The following is a 13,904-nucleotide window of genomic DNA, read 5'->3' on the forward strand; positions in this document are numbered from 1 at the left end:
GTAATTGCACTAGATACGCGTATGTTTATATGATGAAACATAAACATGAAACTTTTGACATGTTTAAGGTATATAAGAATGAAATTGAAAATCATTTATGAAAGAAAATAAAGACCTTAAGAAGTGATAGAGGTGGTGAATACTCTAGTTATTTTGAGAACAACATTGCATAATTCACCAATGTTCTACACCCAGGACACCTAAACAAAACTGTTCAACTAAAAGAAAAAATAAAATCTTAGTAGAATGATAAATGACATGCTCATATATGCTAAGTTTCCATTTAATTTGTGGGGTGAAACTTTATTAAGTGCATGTAGGATACATACTTAATAGGATTCCTTCAAATCATACAAAAGTTTCTCCTTACGAATTGTGGAAATGAAGAAAATCGAACATTGAATACGTCAAAGTTTGGGGTGTCTAGCTTATTGCAAGAACACGAACCCTAATAGGACCAAATTGGGTCCAAGAGGCATCAAATGTGCCTTTGTTGGATATGCAAGCAATAGCAAATCTTATAGATTGCTGAATTTGGAAACTAATATGATTATCGAATTTAATGATGCAGAGTTCTTTGAAGATTTGTTATATTCGGTAGGGCTGGGCAAATCTCCCGAACCGAACCGACCGAATCGAATCCGAACCCGACGGTTCTTGTCAAATTAAATACCCGAACGGGTATCTGAATTGAGAACCGACGGGTATGGTTCGGTTCTCAGTTCTAGACCAAGAACCGAAGAACCGAATCTTTCTAATTTTTTTTTATATTGAATAAATCAAATTATTTTAATTTTAATTTTTTCTAAACAAATTAACAATTTCTAAATTCAAATTTTTGGCCCAATAATTTGTTTCATTTCTAATTTTTTTATTTTTGGCCCAATTATCCATTTTATTGTCTCATTTCTTAGCCCAACAAGATCCAACCCACTAAATAACCCTGAACACCTACACTAAAGTGCATAACGCTGTCTCGGCTCTCGCAGCCTCGCTGACATTTCAAAACCTATACAATCATCGACCGACGTTGTGACCTCCTCCAATCGAAATTTTGACCGTAGCGATCATTTGAACAAGGTAGCCTACTAGTATCTGACATTTCAAAACCATTGAACGTGTCATTAGTTGTATTTATATAATGCTGTTATAAATGTGAAAAAATTTAATTATAGTACAGAATCGAACGGAATCGAACCGATCCGAACCGAACCGAACCGAACAGAACTGAACCCGTACGGTTCCTTAATTATATTTGGACCCGATGGTTCCATTTACTAAATATCCGAAAATTTTGGTTCGGTTCGGTTCGGTTCTCTTTAGAACCGAACCGACCCGACCCGACCCGCGCCCACCCCTAATATTCGGATAATGAATTGAGAAAAAATCTTGAAATATACCCAGCTCAAGTGGAACACGTGATGAAATATCTTCTAAAAATATTGATGAACCTAGTGAACCACGAAGAAGTAAGAGAACTTAAGTTGAGAAGTCTTTGTGGCTGGATGAAATTGACTCTCAACTTATCTCCCTTTACTTATTACAGAAAAATGTGTTGAATATTGTTAGAACAATTCCTTTTGTTCTACAAGTGAAAACTGAACCTAAAACTTATAAAGAAACTCTTGCTTCTCATGATAGTATTTTCTGGAAAGATGCAGTTAAGCATGAAATGGATTCAATAATGTCTAATAAAACTTGAGAACTTGTCGATTTATTACCTAGATTCAAACTTATGGATGTAAATGGGTGTTTAGGAGAAAATATAATGGTGTCGGCTCTCTAAATACCTTCAATGTTAGATTGGTAGCCAACGATTATTGACAAAAGGAAGGAACTGACTATTTTGTCACTTAAGCTTCGATACATGACTTGCATGTTCACCAAATGGATGTCAAGATGTCATTCTTAAATGGGAATCTCGATGAAGAGGTCTATATGGAGCAACTCGAACGGTTTGTTTTACCTGGAAACGAACATAAGGTGTGCAAGTTGGTGAAATTGTTATACGATTTGAAGCAGAAACCTAAAAATTGGCATGAGAAGTTTGACTTAGCAATAATATCATTTGGGTTTAAACAAAATAGCATAGATAGATGTTTATATTCTAAAGTGTGTGACGAAAACTTGATATTTATATGCTTATATATTGATGATATGTTGATTAGAAGTAACATTGACAATATAGAAGAAACGAAGAGGTTTCTATCTTCTACATTTAAGATGAAGGATCTTGGATGGGTGGATACCATTCTAGGTATCAAGGTCACAAAGACTGGTAGGGGTTACTGTAGTAGCCGAGAAAAAAATAAAATGGAATTATGCTATTATTTTGGGATGATCTAGCACCACGAGCCTAACCCATTTTAGAAACGGCCTATGGAAGTTCAACCCATGTAAGATTACGAAAGCCCAAGTCATAAGTTAATTAAAAGCCCAGCAATTTAAGAGATTAAGTTTAAGTCAAATTGATTACAAAGATTTAATGAATAACTGTGTTACCTCAATGGTCATCTACATGGTATTTCATATAGGCAACCCAAGTTCGAATCACCTTGTAGATATTTTTTATAAAAATTTCATATGAATTATTTTTTTGGCTTAGAGACTCTTCAAATTCTTAGTTAAAGACTAAGTTTAATAAATTTAATGATAATACAACTCCCCCACTTAATTTTTCATTAAAAAAAAAGGTTATAGAAGTGGAAAGTCACTTTTTCACTACACTCCTCTTCAAATCCGAATTTCATCTCATTTTCTCTCAAAAAAATATATTTCATATCAAGTTAAACTTAAGGTATAACAAGGGTGAGAAGAAGAAAGGCTTTTTATACATTTTGTTCTTTTATCCAAGAAAATTCAAGGTAGGTAGAGGTTTAAGTGTTCATTCGTTTTCAAATCTGATTTTTCGATAAATGTTTGAATGAAATGGTACCTTCCGGTACGGTGCTTCGGCACTGCAATAGTTTGAATGATCATTCTCCGGCTCTACGTGTTATGATAATACTATAGTAATTGGATTTTGCCGGAAATCCATCTACGTGTGACGGTATGAATCTATAGTTCGAAATTTCTAATTTGATAACGAATTGCACCGATGATATCTATTGAGTTTCAAACTCATGGGTTAATTCCCTTCCTACAAGTTGAATGGATTTTCCTTCGGGCGTAGATGATGGTAAAGGATGATGCAACGTGTCATGAGAAGCCGGTGATTTACATCTTTAGTTGATTTTGAGATGTTTACACTTTCTTTAAATTTGATTCCTATGAATATTGTGTGGATCTATTCTACGAAAATTCTTTATGAATAAATTATATTTGAACGTAAATATGTGTCATAGGAATAAATTTACAAATCACTGTATACAAAAAAAAAAAAAAAGTTAGCGACTTAAAGTTTTGATATCTCTTCAGAAATTTCAGTTTCTGCCTCATCTTTAAAAAAATCATAACTCTTTCGTTACTTGGTATTTTTATACGAAAAAAATTGGATTGGATAGCCTAATAAGTTAGATACTGAATAAAATTAGAATCATGTCAATCCAATATCGGTAAAAGGTTATATGTCACATAAAGTAAACTGTGCTGGGTGCTGTCTCTTTTTTCAGCTTCTACACTTGTTTTCAAAAATTCATAACTCAATCGTTACTTGGATTTTTTGGATGAAACCAATTGGATTTGATAGTCTCATGGATTAGCTACTGAATAAATTTAAAATCATGAGGTTTTAATGTCTTTGGAATTTCATATGCCATTTTAAGTGAACTGCACTGGTTTACCTTTCAACTGGGTCGCTACTGAGTTTTGAAAAATATTTTAATACCCCATATGATGTCGACGGAAGCTAATTTTTGACTATGTCATATTATAAGGATTTTACTACCTTACATTAAAAATTTTATGAAGTTTCAAGGCCGATAGCTATGAAAACAAATTTATTTTGACAATTACTGTTTGAGACAAAAAAAAAAAAAAAAAAAAACCGGAACAGCAACATTACTTATTAAGTTTTGCCAAAATTTCACGTCAATAGTCGTTACATGCATGGAACCCATTCTAAAAACATTTTTGAAATTATTTTCTTTTAGAATTGGATTATTATTTAAATAAAAAAAAAGAAAATTCTTTAATTAAATTCTAAAATTTAATCTTTATACCTTCTACTAAAAATATATTGAACTAACTTTACGGTTAAGGTACAATGGTTTGAGTGACGTTTCCATTCATGCGGGTCGGAGTATTACAATTACCATCTAAGCCAATCACATTAGATAATTTATATCTAGAATGTGATAAATAAGTTCAAACATTTAAACATAAAAGAATATAGTACCCTGATTGATCTAAGTTCAAAACTCATAAAGAATGATGGAAGGGTGGCTCAATTGGAGTATGCTAATGCTATAGGAAGTCTTATGTATGAAGTTCAATGCACAAGATCGGATATAGCCCATGCATTAAGTAAACTTAGTACCAAGCAATGATCATTGGAATGACATTGGGAGAGTTCTTGGATACTTAAAAAAAAATCAAGAACTTAGGTCTGCAATATATTAAATTTTCGACGGTATTTGAAGGATTTACCGGTGCTAGTTGGATATCTAGCACGGATGAAAGTAAATCCACCTTGGGTTGGGAGTTCACTCTAGGAGGAAGTGTTATTTCTTGGAAGTCAAATAAACAAGCATTCATAACACACTCGACCATGAAATATGAATTCGTAGCACTATCAAAAATCGGGAAAGATTTTGAGTGGCTTAAGGATCTCTTCTATGAGATACCTTTGGGATTGAATAATATTTCTTGATTACCTATCATATGTGATAGTCAAGCCATATTAGCAAAAGTGTACAATGAGATATACAATGAAAGTCTAGACATACGAGTCTTAGACATGACTACATAAGAAAATTAATCAAGGATAGAATAATTTCCCTAAATTATGTAAAGTCAATTAAGAATTTAGTGGATCATTTTACTAAACCTCTAAATAGAGATTTAGTAACATCTACTTCGAATAGGATGGGGTTGAAACTCCTTAAATAAAAAGATCCACAAATGACGGCAACCCTACCTATCATTACTCAAAAGGTAATCCACGATTTCAAAGAGTAACAACAAGTCATTCGATATGTGGATAGTTATAGCATTATTAAAATCTACAATAACCCTATCTTAATTAAAATAATGCTTGTTGTTACTGAAGTGAGAGTTGAGCTTAAGCTCTTAATGAAGTTCAATGCTAAAATGCAAGTACCTCTAAAAATAACAAAGGTACAAGAAGAACTTCACCGAAACAAACCTTGAAGTGGTGCCGCCTCAATAGTGGCTGGAGTTTCTCTCTTAAAAGTTTGTTGAAAAGAATACGCGCAAGGTCATAATAGCACTAAGCGAGTTATGAGGAACTTGAGAACATATTATACTTGTGTGTGTGTTCTTACCGGTATTATCATATGGAATATTTAGTTCAAAGCTCCATGCCACATTTAATTTCGACTTTACTTTGCTTAAATTACACTTTGATTAGATTCAAATCAAATGATATCTAATCCTTATGCATGAGTATGGTATCCTTTGAATATGAGACTTCGTTAATTTTAAACTAGTGGGGGAATTGTTGTGAATTGGTTGTTCAAAACCAATAAAATAACAAATGAAGTGTGTGAAAACAAAACAAACGAAAAAAAAATGGTCCATGCGACTTCATGGACCATTTGGCCATTGGTCGCATGGCCATGATCTGAGCCTTAAAAGGCTAGATTGAAATACTCCATGCGACCGCATGGAGTTGTACTATGCAATCGTATGGTACATTTCATGTGACCGTTTGAGGCAGTTTTCGATCATTTTTTTTTTTTTTTTGAATTTGGTGGCTTTTCACTCAACTTTTGGCACCATTTCAAGAGTATGGAAGATGCTTATACATAGGAAAGCCATGTTCAAGGAAAATATATTACAAGATTCCACAATCAAAGATAAAACCCTTCTTCATTCATATTCATTTTCTCTAATTGTGTTATTCAAGTTTTGAAGAATTTCACTATGTGTTTTGGTGAAATTCTTTACAAAGCTTGTTATAATCTTTCAAATCATTTGCCTAAATATCCTTAAGCATTTCGTAAATCATAGGAGAGGAGGCAAATAACGTTTCAGGACAGTGATCCAGTGTTCTAGCCTTCGAAGTTATTCTTGACAATTTTCTAATTTCTTCATCTTGTTGCTGCAATATTTGTGTTATTTCTTTTGTTTCTTCTCCATCAATCCAATATTTCCAACAAAGTTTTGTTCCCTTCAACTAGAATAGTACTAGCCAAAAAGAGCTAATGAACACCTTGTCTTAATTGCTAACAATAGATGTCGAAATGTCATTGAGATGACCACATTGGAAAAAATGCCCTGGCTATAGTTACGACAGTAAACAAGTGCTTCAAGGCTACAAAGTGGGCATACTTTGTTAATCGATCAATGATTACCATGATGGCAATATGTCTATTAGATGATGGTAATCATTCGATAAAATCCATTCAAACATCAGACCAGATATAAGTAGTGATGGATAGTGGTAGAAGTAACCAGTTTGGCTTTATGCAATCAATTTTGTACCGTTGGTAGATTATTACATTGTTGCAAGAATTTCTTCATTGACCGACACATGTTAGACTAGAAAAAATTGTTCTTAATATAAAAGAGAGTGAAATAACGTAGGTTGACCCAAATAACACCTAGAGGGGGGTGAATAGGTATTTATGCGGAATTTTTACTAATTAATTAATAAATGCAACAAGTTACAATTATTAATATGTCTAAATCAATTCACATGCTTTACTATCCTATGTTGAATTATCGGAAATAAGTAAATTGCAGAAATATAAAGAACACAATTGTTTTTGATGACGAAGAAACCCCAATGTGGGTAAAACTCTGGGCCCAAGCCAGTACAAATCCACTATAAATGAAAATACCTCTTACAATCTGTCAGACTTAACCCAAACTAGTTTTTCTGACCTCCTGACTGTAGTTTCCCAAATGTCCTCTTGAAATGCATGATCCTGTACCAACTCCCGGCTCCTAGCCCTCTTGGATTGAGCGCTTTACACCAATTCCCAGCTCTTGATTTCGTCTATCTCCTGTGGATTTCAGAGAACTTCCCATTCTCCAATGATAGGAACCCCAATCTCTTTCCCTGATCTTCAAGTCTCAACAGATGCTCTGGAAGGATTTGTTGTAGTATTTAATGTTTTTTGTATGATTGCGCTAAGAGAATATGGGATCAAATGAAAGAATCAAGGTGTGGAATGTTTTCTCCAAGTTCAATCCTCTCTACCGTCCACTTTCCTTATTAGTTCCCCAAAGCTGCCACTTGTATTGTTTATTCCAAAATTCAATTCCAATCAAAAAGCAGCCACCAGTAGCAGCCATTTATGTTTGTGTGTATTGCTTCGATTTTCTCTTTCTTTCAGCCCAAAAAGCAGCCTCCAATCTGGGTAAATATATATAAAATTCAGCAACCTCAATTTCTTAATTCATGAATTCTTGTCCCTCAATTCTTCCAAAGTCGCCTCCAATAATATTGTGTATATATATAATAATAATAGTAGCCCTCAATTCTTGACTATTCAAAGAAACTCTAAGTTGCTGTTAATTGTGTTTGTATATTGGCCCAACGCTGCCTCAATTTCCCTATTAGTATGTATATATCTTCACCAATCGACACCTTTTCTTCCTCAATTTCTGTGCATATACATGATATAATTTCAGCCACTTTTTCTATGGTTTTTATCCTTTAATTCCTTCAGCAGCCACCATATGTCTTGTATGTATAATATAGTTTAGCCAAATGTTTGACTCTCCAACAACTAGGGATGTCAACGAACCAAGTTGAGCCAAAATTCAAGACTCGGGCTCGGCTCGGGTAAAATGTGCGTGCTTTTTTTCGGGCCTAAGCTGAGCCGAGCCGAGCCGAGCAAAAGCTTGACCAAAAAATTTAGGCTCGACCCGAGCTTTCGACTCGGGCCTTTACTAACCGAGCCGGGTAGGCTTGCTTTTTATGCTTTTTTTTTTTAAATAATTAGGCAGTCAGCAATTAGCTGCCTATTAAGGCAGCCACTGATTGCCTTTTAGGGCAGTAGCTGTGCTACCTATTAAGGCAGCTTTTTGGAGGTTCTATTTTTATTTTTTTTAATAGGGCCTGTGGGTCGGCTCGGGCTTGGCCCGTTCTCCCTGAATGGAGCTCGACCCGAGCCTTGGCTCGGTTCTATCGAGTCGTAAGCCAATGAGCCAAAATGTCATCCCTACCAACACCTGCCACAATTTGTGTATATATATTTCACCAGCAAGCAGCCTTTATGTAAATTCCCAGCTTCGTCTCCTCAAAAGGAGCTGCACCTTATGTCATTTTCCGTCTGTATATCTATATCAATATGGCAGCCAGCGACCCTCTTCTTCAGTACATATGCATATGTATATATAGAGGCTTTGACATAGGGGCCTCTAATTTTACAAGCTCAAAGCCTAGCCCAACTCAACTATATAATATTGCACTTCACGCCTTGACTTTTAGACATATACAATTAATCCTTTTTTGTTCATAGAATGCCAATTAAAATATAGAACATAACAGAGAGTTTTATGGAACCCGAAATGCCCACATGTAGGTGATGAGTGGCAATCCTCAATTACCTTTTGAATTAAAGTTGAGGTGGGACTTAAGTAGAATTTGTAATTTTTGAATCAGTCAGTGAGGGTTTTTTTAGCAAGTCCTTATAGAAGGGATCTTGTGTGAACTTCTTTATGTAGTATTAGACACCAGTCGGCATGTGACATTGAGATTGATAAAAATTGAAACTCAACTACAGGTGATAAAGAATTTGCAACTTGGTTTTCGATTCTCCTTTTATACTCAATCTCATAATCATGACGAAGTATCTTTAGATTCCATCGAGTTTGCCCTCGGGTAGCGATCCGTTGCTCTAACAAGTAATTGAGACTCTTTTGTTTAGTGCAAACTGTAAATGGCTTTTCGAGTAAATAAGGATGCCATTTTTGGATTGCTTTTACTATATAGCTAACATTTCTTTCTTATAGGTGAACAACACCAGAGACGATCCTTTCAAAGCCTCACTGAAATAAGCTACAGGTCGATTGTGTTGGGAAAAGATTGAGCCAATTCTGATTCCACTTGCATCACATTCAATCACAAACTTGTTAAGAGAAATCACGAAGACACAGAATTGTTGGTGATGTTAACACCACCTTTAATTGTTTGAAGGCTCTACATTCCATTTCAATCTATCCTTGGTCAAAAGTTGATTTAGAGGAGCAATTATGGAACCAAAATGACGGATGAACTTCCTGTAGTAGCCTAATATACCCAAGAAACCACGCACTCCTTTCGTTGTTGTTGGTATAGGCCACTCAAGTACTGCTTGTATTTTGGTTGGTCACCCCTTGCTCTGAAATAACGTGGCCTAAATAGTCGACTTACGAAGCTCCAAACTTGCATTTTGATTCTTTTGCAACCAAACTATTAGTTGATAAGGTTGTTAAAACCGTTCGTAGATGTGAGAGATGATTTCCCAATAATGTAAGTACACTAGAATATCATCGAAGAATACCAAAATGAACTTTCGGAGATGAGGACAGAAAGGTCATTCATGAGACTTTGGAAGGTTGCAGAAGCGTTGGTGAGGCCAAATGACATCATGATGAATTCATAATGTCCGTCATGCATTCAAAAAGCTGATTTTGGAATATCTTGCTCTTCTACTCGAATCTGGTGATAACCCAATCGTAAATCAAATTTGGAAAAGAATTTGGCTCCATGAAGCTATCTAGAAGCTCATCAATCACTAAAAATGGGTATTTATCTATGACTGTTATGTTGTTTAGAACTTGGTAGTCTCTCAAAATCGCCAATCATCATCCGCCTTTTTCACCAATAGAACTGGTGATGAGAACAAGCTGTTATTGGGCCTTATCAAACCTGATTGTAGAAGCTCCTTCACCATCTTCTTTATTTCATCAATTTTTTTGGTAGTAAGGATACCAATATGTTTGTATACTTACAGGTCCTGTTTTTGGCTGTAATGGGATGCGATGATGTGACTGCCTTTGAGACAAGCTAGTAGGTGGTTCGAATACTTGGGAAAAATCTGCTAGGAGACGCGCCATGTCAAGTAGATATGAGTTGGGTGGCAGCTAATGATAGAATAAGTGATTTGGAAGAAAAGCCCATTACCTTGTAGGTTGTTGAATTCTTTGTCCATTTTCAATTCCAACATACTTCAACCCCTGGAAAGTGTGGAGAACCCCTCAGACTTTGAAGGTCATGGTTAGTTACTTGAAATCCGTCTCGATAGGCCCAAGAGTTTCAAGCCATAGTATCCCCAAAACTAGTTGGCATGCTATAACTGGAAGAACATAGTAGTCTGCTGTGATGGAATTGTAAGTATTATGCCCTAGGTCCAATCAACTTTGGACATAAATATTTTTAATATATAATTAATGCAATTTAATGGCAGATCTATATTTAATTAATAGACGACTAAATAAATAATAGAGTCCGTAGATTCAAATCTTCGTAATTTGTCAATCACAAAGAGTTGTGATTGTGAGATACAAATTACATCTGATTGAATTTTAAATCGTCTGTGGTCGTAAGTGATAATGAGATACGGATATTGTTATTACGGATAGACTGTCACGTGTGGCATTTCTTACTTGTGAAGTAAGTAGCTGATCTCACAAGTTAAAGTGTGGTAACACTTAAATGAACACGTGGATGTTTTGTTATAGAACAAAACATTGGAGACCCGCAGAGAGATTCCACACGGATAACTATCTAAGTGTCAGTGGTTAATCTCTAACGTTCGGTAGTGGAATTGGTCCTTTGACTTGAGGTCGTCATGGTACCTTATATGAGGACAGTCATACTTTGACAGTGTTGGATGTTGCTCTGCAAAGGGCCGCTAATACGACATCGTTCGGGTACATCAATAATCGTATGAAGGTTGTGATTGATCAATAAAGGATTTGTCACTCTTAGATAGTAGGAGATTATGATCCGCATTTCATTCAATTAAATCGATGATGAAATCCTTGGCCAAGGTGTGCTCATAAGTCGAAAAGGAGTTTTCGAATTATATTGACTTGATAGTGGAGTGAAAGATATGATCGATGATCGAGGTTGACACACTTCCATATCTCGTAATTGATCAGATCATATTGACGAAGGGATTATAGTTTCACGGTAAACGAACGAGTTCGATTTTGTCATACCACGTGACATTTCCCGTCACATGTATTGCCCTGACACATTGCTAGATGTCAATCTGGGACGACGAGTGTGAATTGACGATAAATTAAAAAGGTATTTTAATTTATCAATTTTGATTAGATCAAAATAATATTTCACGTCGTTAGACATCGTGATCGGTAACCTGAAGGGTCTCACACAAAAGAGAAATGAAATATTGCAATTTGTCAATTAATTAATTTAACAATCGTTAGATAAATTAATTAATTGGATTTGTTATTTATATTGCCGAATTAATTAATTGGATTAATTAATTCACGGACCGAGTTTAATTAAATGGATTAATTAAATATTGGATCGGACCGGGCCGAGCCCGTTTGGGTTTATATAAATACATAGCTAGGGTTTGAGGTCCATATGGTTTTCATTATTCTTGCTGGCACAAGAGAGAAAACACTGGTAGTTGCAATCTTGTTCTCTGTGTGGATTACCGTTGGAGGTTGGACAATTGGACAGCTGTGGATGGCGAATCAAAATTGCTGAAACGAAAAGAATAGCAAAGAAGTTTGTAGATCTGAAAAGGTACAATCTTATCACAATTTCTATCTAAACACAAAGGCGATTCTTGGTGAGAATCAAAAATTATTTTAAATTCCGCTGTGCATGTATAAGTAGGTTCCCAATAGTGATATCAGAGTCTACTTTGTGTTTGTTAGAAATTGTTTTATATGTTGGAACAATTAAATGTTAATTGTTTTTCTTGTTTTAGCAATTAACGAAATAAATAATTTTTCATATTCAGAATTAGATTTTGAATAGAAATTATTTTATTGGGTTGTAATCTGAAAATAAAATAAAATAAAATAATTTTTTTTTTTGAGGATCCAGCGACAATCGTTGCTGCCGGCAGGACTGCGGCGCGGCAACGGCGCTCACCGCTATGGGCAGCGGCAAGCGCCGCTGCTGGTGGTCTTCGAGCAGCCGCTCGCTACTGCTGATTTTTCCAGCAGCAGCAAGCAGATCAACCGCAGCGAGCAGCTGCTCGCTGCTGGCGACAAGAAGCCGCCACTGTCCTCTGCCGCAGAGGCTAAGGGGCGGCTGATAAGTGCCGGCGGCGCACAAAGAAAACAAAAAAAAAATTGGGTTCAAGGATTTTCAAATTTGTTGGAGGCGGGGCTTGGGTTGAAATTTTAGAAATTTTAGGCCCCTGAATGTAATTTCAATTCAGGGTAATGTTGTAGTTTTGATTGTAACGGGCCTGCTTGTAATTTGTGAAATTGTGAGGCCTTTTTTATAATTTTAAATTGAAGGGCTTGCATGCAATTTAATTTTAGGGGTAAGTTGTAATTTTCAAATAAGGACCTATTTCTCTAATTTGTGAATTTGGAAGGGTCCATTCTGAAAATTTTGAAATTGTGAGGCTTTGACTATAAATTTTAACTTGGGTCAAATTTCAACTTCAAAATGGGTTTTGAATTTAAATTTTAAATGGGTTTTAAAATTATGTTTTTAATTGGGTTTGACCCATGTTTTAATTTTGACCGAAATTAAAATTTTATTTAAAATTAACGATTTTTATATTCTCGTTAAAATATGATTTTAACTTAAATATTAAATATTGACCCCAATTGAATTTTATTTTATTTAGGAGTGTTACCCTAAATTAAAATATTGATTCAATTGAAATTAGACTTTGACTCTAATTTAATACTTAATTAAAATTTGATTTTAATTAATTATTCACCCCGAATATATTCTAAAAATTAGAATTCGATTCTAATTTGACATTTAATTAAAATTTGATTTTAATTAAATTATCCCGCCCTAAATTTCTTCTTGGAATTAGAGTTAAACTCTAATTTGGTATTTAATTAAAATTTGATTTTAATTAAATTAATTCGCCCTAAATATTGGAATTAGAGTTAGAATCTAATTTTACTATTTAATTAAAATTTGATTTTAATTAAATTCAACCGCCTTAAATTGTGAAATTAGAGTTTGACTCTAATTTGATTTTTAATTAAAATTTGATTTTAATTAGATAATCCCGCCATATAATTGTTGAATTAGAGTTGGACTCTAATTTGGTATTTAATTGAAATTATATTTTAATTAAATATGCCCACTAATTAAATAATTGGTTAATATGATTAATTAATTATTTAATTGTTCCGATCCTTTTGTCCAAAAGAGTTTAAACGACTTAATTGCTAGAAACATGATACTTATTTGCATATAATATTAGATATTATTTAGGTATGCATTTATGTGATGAATGTATTATTAGTGGACGATTATGAACTCGACCATATGGATGCGTTGAATGATTAATTTTTATTCTTGTTATTATTCTGGGCCTGTGAGCTCTTCATTGTTTTGGGCCTACGAGCCCATTATTATTGTTATTATTTTGGGCCTGCGAGTCCAATTTCTTTTAGGCCTGTGTGCCAACTAGTATAAGATACAGGTTGCAATTTGACTAATTGAAGAGACAAGAAGAGGAGGAGACAATGGAGATGGTGCATTGATACTATTCAATGCTATACCCCCTAAGAATTGACCAACTAATCTTCCTTATGACTCGGGAAGATTAGATAGTAAAAGTTCATTATCGTCCACACTATTATATTATGTTATATATATATTT

The sequence above is a fragment of the Olea europaea genome, chromosome 1, assembly GCF_002742605.1.
Source record: "Olea europaea var. sylvestris chromosome 1, O_europaea_v1, whole genome shotgun sequence".
In the NCBI taxonomy this organism is placed as follows: domain Eukaryota; kingdom Viridiplantae; phylum Streptophyta; class Magnoliopsida; order Lamiales; family Oleaceae; genus Olea; species Olea europaea.